Source organism: Mandrillus leucophaeus, unplaced genomic scaffold (genome assembly GCF_000951045.1).
Source record: "Mandrillus leucophaeus isolate KB7577 unplaced genomic scaffold, Mleu.le_1.0 Scaffold61, whole genome shotgun sequence".
NCBI lineage: Eukaryota > Metazoa > Chordata > Mammalia > Primates > Cercopithecidae > Mandrillus > Mandrillus leucophaeus.
In genome coordinates, this window is record NW_012106586.1 from 1,160,519 (window position 1) to 1,170,506 (window position 9,988).

Here is a 9,988-nt window from a genome sequence, read left to right on the forward strand (position 1 = left end):
GAATTGGAACTTCTTAATCTAGGCCACTTCTCGGCCTGTGGCGCTTTGCACTCCCACTGCAGCTGTCGGTCCTTTTGGCAAAGTCCTGAACTTTCCCCTCTATCTGCAGAGGGGCCTCTTCAGTTCACTCCTAGTGAGGTGGTCTTCTGATGCTATTAGATGGAACCCCTCAGGGAAGCCAGTGTTGACAGGGCATCTTCTGAGTCCTGTGACTGCATCCATATGGGACTGGGTGATGAGGGATGTTCTGCATGAATGTCTTATGACCAAAGGCACTGAAAGGACTGGTGGAGGGCTGGGAATTCGATTTACCTTGTTAGGGCATAAACTCTACTTCTTTGTTTTCTCCCCACCCTACCCCTATCCCCAACCTCCAACCATCGTGAGAAGTGTTACTTCCTGAAGACGGGCAAACCCGGCCTTTTGGAATTGCCACACCATATATATGTGTGAGCTCATCTCTTGTCTCTGAGCACCTTGACCCTAAACCAACACTGTGGTCAGGTGGGAGAGAAGGTTCAGAGCCCAGCCTTCCCCTTGGGGGTCCAGGGAGGACTCGTGAGAGGAAACTAGGCTGAGAGAGACTCCAGATTCCCTTCCTCTCTTTTAATCTCAGCAGCTGGTGTGGAAACTCCTCCCCACGCCACCCTAACTCCATGTTATTGTATCTTCACTCCGTGGATGCTGTGGCAGTGGACCATGGAATGCACAAAGGAGATGTTCATGGCCAAATTCAAACCTGGCAGTGTCATTCCTGCCTCATACACCCAACCCAAGACGAGGTCTCATCTGGCCGGGCTGTGGCCCCACACCTGATCCCTCATTGGAGTGTTACGTCTTTGTATTTATTTACCTTTACATAATTATGCAGCTACATAAATTTAGTTATTGCTGGCCATGAAACCAAACCCAGAAAGCTTACATAGGATGACATCTTTTGATCATAAGTGGAAGGAAGGATTCTAGTGTTGGAAACTCTCTGCCTGATATTGTTATCTGGGTGTCAGATTAGATTAACAATGATAATAGAAAACCCACTCACCTGATTCAGTCACTGTTTAAACCCCCTTAATTGTATCAACTCACTTAATGCTCACCACTATCCCTTCAGTAGGTAATTCTGATATCTCCATTTTACGTCTGAGAAAATCGAGGCAAAATCGAAAAGCTTTAGAGTTTCTGCCTTGGGTGATTACTATATATGGGACAAAGGAACAGCTCACACATGTGAGACTCCTCTGTGTGCCACAGGGCTACACATTACTTAGAATAATTGATGACCTGATTGGATATTCTAACAGAGGAAATTACTAACGTCATCACTTTCTTGGTGGGAAACTCATGGCTTCAAAACGGTCTACGTAATCATGAAATTCAGATAATTTATTAGTTGCTTATTTTTAAGTTTGATAAAACATGCCAGGTCAGTAAATAATAGCTAACTATTGGGGGCATTGTCTAATTGCTCTTTCTTATGATTTATGTTGGGGGGCTATAGGTTCACTGGTTGACCTGTCAGGTAGCAAGATTTATGTTTACACAAACTTTCCAGAATGTCTTCAACCCCACAGAAGTTATCTTTCAATACCGCCTTTCTTGGACAGCTGTGCATTTGTTTACCCCAGTAATGATGCCAGCTGTGTCACATGGAGACTTGCAAGCTCCAGGACAAGGGCCATGGTCTGCGTTCTTTGTAACCTCACCACCCAGCACAACCCTTGGGACTTGGTGAATGTCAGAAAAAAAAAAAGCTTGTCTTTGATCTCTCAGAAGATTGTTCTCAGTACTCATGTCGGGGGAGTGCCTTGTGTTTTTCACTTGATTTCCAGTCTCACTGGCTACACTTGAATCTAAATAGGCTTTGGCTGTGTTCAGAAGACAGAGATCTGGCACTGCCAAGTCATTTATACTAATGCTTTCGTTTCTGAGGTGGAATCCCCAAAGGAGGAAGACAAAACATTTCTGAGAGGCTATTTTATGCTCAGGACACATACTTTCATTTCCATTATCTCATTTAATCCTCTCATTAGTGCTGTCAAGTAAGTATAAGTGTGTCCATTTTATAATTGAAAAAGCTAGTGATTCTTGCACACTGATTTTGTACTCTGGAATTTGCTGAAGTTGTTTACCAGGTGAAGAGCTTTGGGGCTGAGACTATGGCGTTTCCTAGATATAGGATCACGTCATCTGCGTACAGATAGTTTAACTTCCTCTTTTTATTTGGATGCCCTTCATTTTCTTCTCTTGCCTGACTGCTCTGGCCAGGACTTCTAATACTAGGTTGAATAGGAGTGGTAAGAGAAGGCATCCTTGTCTTGTGCCAGTTTTCAAGGGGAATGCTTCCAGCTTTTGCCTATTCAGTATTATGTTGGCTGTGGTTTTGTCATATATGGCTCTTTTATTTTGAGGTATGTTTCTTCAATACCTGGTTTATTGAGAAGTTCCAATGATATTCGTCACTGAACTACAAAAAGCTATTTCAAATTTCATATGGAATCAGAATGAGCCCAAATAGCCAAGGCAATCCTAAGCAAAAAGGACAAAGCTGGAGGCATCACACTACCTGACTTAAAGCTATACTACATGTTTTGGCTGGAGTAACCAAAGCAGCATGGTACTGGTACAAAAACAGGCACGCAGGCCAGTGGAACGGAAACAGAATAGAGAGCCCAGAAATACTTACAACCTGCACACCTACAACTAGCTATCTGATCTTTGACAAAACTGACAGAAACAAGCAATGGGAAAGAATTCTCTATTCAGTAAATGGTACTGGGATAACTAGCTAGCCATATGAAGGAGATTGAAATTGGATCCCTTCCTTACACCATGTAAAAATTTAACTCAAGGCAGATTAAAAACTTAAATGTAAAACCCAAAACTGTAAAAACCCTGGAAGACAACCTGGGTAATACCATACTGGACACGGGCATAGGCAAAGATTTCATGACAAAGACGCCAAAAGCAATCACAACCAAAGCAAAAATTGACAAATAGCATCTAATTAAACTTAAGAGCTTCTGCACTGCAAAAGAAGCTATCCACAGAATGAACAGAAAACTTACAGAATGAGAGAAAATATTTGCAAACTGTGCGTCTGACAAAGGTCTAATATCCAGCATCTGTAAGGAACTTAAGCAGATTTACAAGAGAAAAGCAAACAACTCCATTAAAAATGGGCAAATGCGGCTGGGCATGGTGGATCACACCTGTAATCCCAGTACTTTGGGAGGTCAGGAGTTTGAAGTCCGCATGGCCAACATGGCAAAACCCTGCCTCTACTAAAAATACGAAAATTAGCTGGGCGTACTAGTGCATACCTGTAATCTCAGCTACTCCAGAGACTGAGACAGGAAAATCACTTGAACCTGGGAGGCAGAGGTTGCAGTGAGCCGAGATCACACCACTGCACTCCAGCTGGGGCAACAGAGTAGGACTCTGTCACAAAAAAAAAGTGGGCAAATGACATGAACAGACACTTTTCAAAAGAACACATACATGTGGCTAACAGGCACATGAAAAAAAGCTCAATATCACTAATATTAGAGAAATGCAAATTAAAACCACAGTGAGATACTATCTCACACCCGTCAGAATGGCTGTTACTGAACTGTCAAAAATAACAGCTTCTGTCAAGGCTGTAGAGAAAAAATGCTTATATACTGTTGGTGAGATCATAAATTAGTTTAGCCATTGCAGAAAGTAATGTAGCAATTCTTCAAAGAGCTAAAAACAGCTGCCGTTTGACCCAATAGTCCCATTACTGGGTATACACCCAGAGGAATATAAATCATTCTACCATAAAGCCACATGCGTACAAATGCTCCTTGTAGCACTGTTCAACAATAGCAAAGGCGTGGAATCAATCTAAATGCCCATCAACGGTAGGCTGCATTTTAAAAACGTGGTATATATACACCATGGAATACTATGCAGCCATAACAAGAATGAGACCATGTCTTTTATAGGGACAAGGATGGAGCTGGAAGCCATTATCCTCAGCAAACTAATGCAGGAACAGAAAACCAAATACTATATGTTCTTACTTATAAATAGGAGCTTAGTGATGAGAACTCATGAACACCAGGAAGGGAACAACAGACAATGGGGTCTACTTGAGAGTGGAGTGTGGGAGGAGGGAGAATAGCAGAAAAAAATAATGAGTACTAGGCTTAATACCTGGGTGATGAAATAATCTTTACAATAAACTCCTGAGTTTATTTATATAACAGACCTCAAATGTACCCCAAACCTAAAAGAAAAGTTTTTTTTTAATTAATTTTTTTTTTTTTTTTTTTTTTTTTTTTTTTTTTTTGGGGGCACTTGAGGGTTTTGGGGTTTTTTTGGTTTTTTAATTAATTTTTTTTTTTTTTTTTTTTTTTTTTTTTTTTGAGACGGAGTCTCGCTCTGTCCCCCAGGTTGGAGTGCAGTGGCGTGATCTCGGCTCACTGCAAGCTCCGCCTCCCGGGTTCACACCATTCTCCTGCCTCAGCCTCCTGAGTAGCTGGGACTACAGGCGCCTGCCACAGCGCCTGGCTAATTTTTTGTATTTTTAGTAGAGACGGGGTTTCATTGTGGTCTCGATCTCCTGACCTTGTGATCCGCCCGCCTCGGCCTCCCAAAGTGCTGGATTACAGGCGTGAGCCACCGCGCCCAGCCTAAAAATTTTTTTTAAAAAAGAAAAACTGAGGCTCAGAGAAGTTAAGTACCTCACCCAAAGCCACACAGCTAGCTGGTATGTTTTGGAACTAAGTTTTAACTTAGATATCTTTAACTCAAAGCCTACTTTTCGTGCTGTTGCTGCCTTGAGGCAGAGGTCGAGAGGTGTTACGTGCAATGGAAGCGTCACTGGATGGAGACATGACCCACCCATGGGGGTATTTTGAGAATCACACTCAGTTGCCTGGGTCCCGCCAGGCCTGCCACTCCAGAACTCTGTGAACCTGGGTCACCTTACCTCTATGGAGCCGCACTTCTTATTTGCAAAATAGAGGATGGGGATCAGGTGACGAAGGAGCTTCCATCCAGTTCTAATTTTCCGTGTTCTTATAAAAGTTGGGCTTCAGTGTGGCTGGAACTGTGTGAGGAAGACCCAGTGAAGTATCTTCATGACTGAGCCTGAGCTGCACTGCATAAGGGGTTGTGGGGTTGTGTGTGTGTGTGCATGTGCGCCATGTCTGCGTGTGTCCACATGCATTTGTTACCTTCCATCCTTCATAGCCCTTTTTGAAGACTGAGAGAAGAATCGGGATTTTTAAACTTTGATTTGGAGTGGGTTTTACCAGGCAATTACTTTGGAAACTGTTGCAAACTGCATGCTTGTGGATGGCGTTCTGTGGTCATGATCCTGCCATCTGACAGTGCCAGTCTCCAAGTTAGCACAGCCAAAGTGCCCCATGGGGGTTGGGGGGAGACTCAGGACAAGGGACACACTTCCCAGCACCTCCTCAGAGTTTACGTGCCAGCAACCTTGAACCATAAGGCCTTTCTTTGTAGCCGGGATAAGCAATTCAGACTTCCCAGTGAGCACTGGCTGGTGGAGGAGCTGGGATCTCGGTGGGCATCTGGCGCAGAGAACCCATCCAGGTGGAGGCTGTCAATTCCCAGAGACCACACGCCCTGCCCAGTAGCACTTCTTTCCTCATGGTCTGTGAATCTTAGGAGCTAAAGACGATCACTGCTCCTGCTGACTTGCCCTTGGGAAACAGCCAGCGCTGCCTACAGCTGGCCACTTTGGGGAACCTTGGGCAATGCTTTGTCCTCCCAGCTGCTGATGGAGGTCATGCGTATAGACCGTTGGTTCAGGTGGGTTGAACCCATGCCACAGGTCTGCCACATGACATCGGATTCTGGCTGTTCTGCTGTGGACACCCCCTCCTCACATCACACTCAAAATAAAACCCAGAGACCAGGCCAGGTCCTCTGAGGGCCTCTGCCCCCTCCAGCCTCTCGTCTCCCACATCTGATGCTTCCTCAGCATGTATGGGCTGTAAGCGTCCACCTCTTCAGTCCCCTGCTCAGATGTCCTCCCTGGGATTGGCCTCGGGGTCCCCTACCTGAGACCCAGCCCTGTCCTCTGTCCTCAGCCAGCCTGGACCAGGCTCCTCCTCCCAGCGCTCACCATGCAGTGGCCCCAGCTCTGCCCCACGTGAGGGTGAGCTCCACAGCCAGGACCTGGTTTTATTCTCATCTGCCTCCTCTTTGCCAAAGCGCCATGGGCACAAAGAGAGCACTCAGTAGGGATGTGTAGGAGGAGTGAGTGAAGGATCATATGTGATTTTTTAATTGACAAATAAAAATTGTATGTATTTATCATGTACAGCAGGTTTTGAAATCTGCACACATCGTGGGATGGCTAAATCGAGCTACTTAACATACACATTCCTTCGCATATTGATTGAGTTATCACAATGCTTGGCGCCTCTGGCCTCTGACTGCCATCCTCTCCCCTGGCCTACATCCCTCGGTGGCCTTTCCTCCCAAACTTGCCTGCCAGATTCTCTGGAACCCTCTCTGCAAGAAACCAAACTCCCCCATGTCATCACTAAATGTTCCTCCACGTCCTTGCTGAACTGAACCCTGGCTGCCACCCAAGAACACGGCTTCCCTGAGCCCACTCAAGTCGGGGCGGCTCCTTCCCCCACATCCTCCTCAATTCAGGTCCGGAAGAGGCGGCAGCCTTCTCCTTGCTGATGTCTCACCCTTTATAAAACAAAATCACAGAAAACAAAACAGAAACCTGCTCCCCACGGCACATGTCATCCAGCCGCCTTCTCTTAGTCGCTGTGCTGAGTTTATGTCCAGTTTCCCTCCTCACTCGTAGGGATCAGGGCCCTCCACTCACCATCCCAGCATTCTTCCGGGAGAGCCCAGATACGACTTCCTGAATGACCTGAGGTCTCCGTTCCCTGCCTGCCTCCTTTCTGAGAGGCTGCTGCCTCACTGTGTGGCCTCACCTCCTCCAGTGGGTGCCTCTGGAGCAAACGTGCCCTGGATCTGCTCTGCCACGTGCCCTGGATCTGCTCTGCCTCTGCCATCTTCTTCAAGTCAGCCATTTCTCTCTCTGACCATGCCCGCCGACCTTTCTAGCACTTTCTCTTGTCCGTGTTCACTGCACCTGTTCTCCAGCCTCATCAGGCCACTCTGCCTCCAGATTATTTTCCCTGTGAATGGACCAGCCTGTCACAGATGACTTAATGAGTTCTAAAGCTCACAGTACATCAGTATAACAACAGGCAACAAAGCTACTGGAATGGCTACAGTCTCAGTTTCGTCAAGCCCACATTTTATGAGTTAGTGACCAGACAACATTCAGATTACATTTAAATGAAGCACAGTTTAAATCAATGGGAGAGCAGTAACCTCACAGTGGAGAAACCTGACTGCAATGGAGTAAATGTTTTTGTCCCCCTGAAGTTTATATGTTGAAATCCTAACCCCTAGTTATAGGGTGTTAGGAGGTGAGGCGCTTGGGAGGTCACTGGGTCATCAGAGTAGGGCCCTCATGAATGGGATTTATGTTTTTATGAAAGAGACCCCAGAGAGCTCCCACGCCCTTTCTGCCATATGAGGACATAGCAAGAAGACAGACATCTACAAACCAGGAAGTAGGCCCTCACCAGACACTGAATCTTCTGGCACTTTGACCTTGGATTTGCCAGCCTGCAGAATTGTGAGAGACAAACTTCTGTTGGCTCTAAGCTACGCAGTCTACGGTACTTTGTTACAACAGCCAAACTAAAATGCCTTCTTCATCAGTGATGAAGGTCAGTATCATCAGTGATGTCATGAGCATGTCATGTACCCCCAAAAGGATATGACTTCACCTGTGGGGTAGGTATTTTTTTCAACAAGCCTCATGACCAGTCTAATTATAAGAAAAACATCAGGGAGGAAGGTCAGGTCCAGGAACTCTAACTCCTTGACACTCAAGAAATGTCCTCCCTTTCAGAATATGCCTTGCGCACGTCTCGTCTCAGTGCCTGGCTATTTGGTGAAGTCGTCAGGCCTACTGATTCCAAGTCTATGAAAGTGGTGAAACTGTTTAATGAACTGCCCTTGGCCAAGAAGAAGGAGACTTATGACTGGTATTCAAATCACCACACTTACACTGAACTCATGCAGACACTCCGATTTCTTGGACTCTACAGAGATGAGCATCAGGATTTTATGGATGAGCAGAAACGACTAAAGAAGCTTCGTGGAAAGGAGAAACCAAAGAAAGGAGAAGGGAAAAGAGCATCAAAAAGGAAATAGTGTTGGTCCCTCAAGAGGGAGAATTTCCTCCTCAGTGGCAGAGAGAAGAAAGTGCATTTATTGTCTTTCCACATATTGGAGGAATGTCATCTTCCTGAATGAAGGTTATTTGGAGGAACACAGTCATCTCCTTGTTGAAATCTAATCCGGTTACATTGTGGCTGATTTCTTAAACACATTCTAACTGTGCACAATTATTTTGGCCTTGGCCGTGTAATGTGAGGTTTACCTGATTCTCTAATGAAATAAATACCTAAAAAAAAAAAAAAGAAAAAAAAAAAAAGAAAAACATCAGACAAACCCATACCTGATCAGTACTCCTCAAAACTTCCATGAAAAACATGGAAAGCCTGAGAAACTGTCACAGACCACAGGAGACTAAGGACCCGGGATAATGAAATGCAACATGACATCCTGGGTAGGACCTTGCGTTTATATTAATGTTACGTAAGTTTACAACATTTATAGTTTCAGTGTCAGAAACTTTAAATCTTTATAACTTGTCGTAGCAAAACTCTAAGATGTTTACATGTCAGGGGGATTTCTGATAATGCACATGGAACATCAAATATATCAACGACAACTGTATAGGAAAGAAACTTTTCAGGTGGCCGTTCGGCCACCAAGAGCTGTCTACTTAGTCGAAGGTGATCCCTAAACTTCCCCCATGTGCTGAGCTTCAGAGTGGGGTTTTGATGTGTGTGGTGGGGAGGGTCGTATGAGGGGTAGCAGATGCGAGGCAGAGCATGTGTGGGAGGACTGTGAGCCTCCTTATGTTCCTCCGCTGCACAATTCTGTGTAGTAACAGATTCCAGAAGAAGTCATAGACGCTCTGGAAATGCAGCCACCGGTAACTCTGAATCTTAGTCTTACTTTTGAGCAAGTCTTACCCCAGCCAACACTGAGAACTCACTGACCGTTCAAGACAGCATGGGATATATGAATGAATATTAGCAAGTAACATGGAATTGGATAACAAAAATATAAGCTCCTCACAAGACTGAGAGAGAGAGACATCCCCTAAGCCACACCTGACTCAATATATCAACAATTTATTATTGATGAATGGATGCAATTAACACTAGAACCACATGGTATTGTCTTTGTTTCATAGATATTTATGATAGTTTCGTAGGTATTTATGAGAAAGCTAAGTTTGGTCGATCGTAAATAGTTCTTTCGACAGTGCTGTGGGTTCCGTCATTCTCAACTAAGTTTTTAAACATATTTCTAAGTTCTAAAGCATGGGCTCTGAAGTGCAAATACTTGGGTTTGAATCTCAGCTCTGCCACTTAACAATTTATCTTGTCTTGGACCCCTTAAGTAATCTGAGCTACCTGTTGTCACAGGGAAACCTGAGATTGGTCTCGCCTTTCTAGGGCGGTTGTAAAGGTTAAACGAGATAGCACACCTGAAGCATTTGCCTAATACTGCGAAGTACATAGTATGTATGAAGCAAATGTAATCCATTACCATTATAATTGATTATGAATTGTTAAAGGTACATACCTATGTTGTACCTTTAGGTTACACGTGGACCAAGGTAATCGTTGAATTAATCAGTCTGTGACCAGAATGGGTAAGACCAGGTGAGGAAATCCATCGGCTCACCCCAAAATGCCAAGCCCCACCAGAGGATGGTGGCTTAAACAGAGTTCATTCCTGTCCAGATATGTCCCACCTGAATTTCACATGTACCTCATTTCACCTGACCCTCATCACAATGCTTTGA

At 44.8% G+C, this 9,988-nt stretch overlaps 1 pseudogene across 1 annotated transcript; it reads left to right on the forward strand.

Annotated features, from left to right (window-relative positions):
- The first annotated feature begins 7,896 nt into the window (after nucleotides 1–7,896).
- LOC105553788 lies at nucleotides 7,897–8,513 on the forward strand (annotated as a pseudogene). The gene has a single exon (XR_001008216.1). The product of XR_001008216.1 is annotated as a 28S ribosomal protein S33, mitochondrial pseudogene (transcript).
- The last annotated feature ends 1,475 nt before the right edge of the window (nucleotides 8,514–9,988 follow it).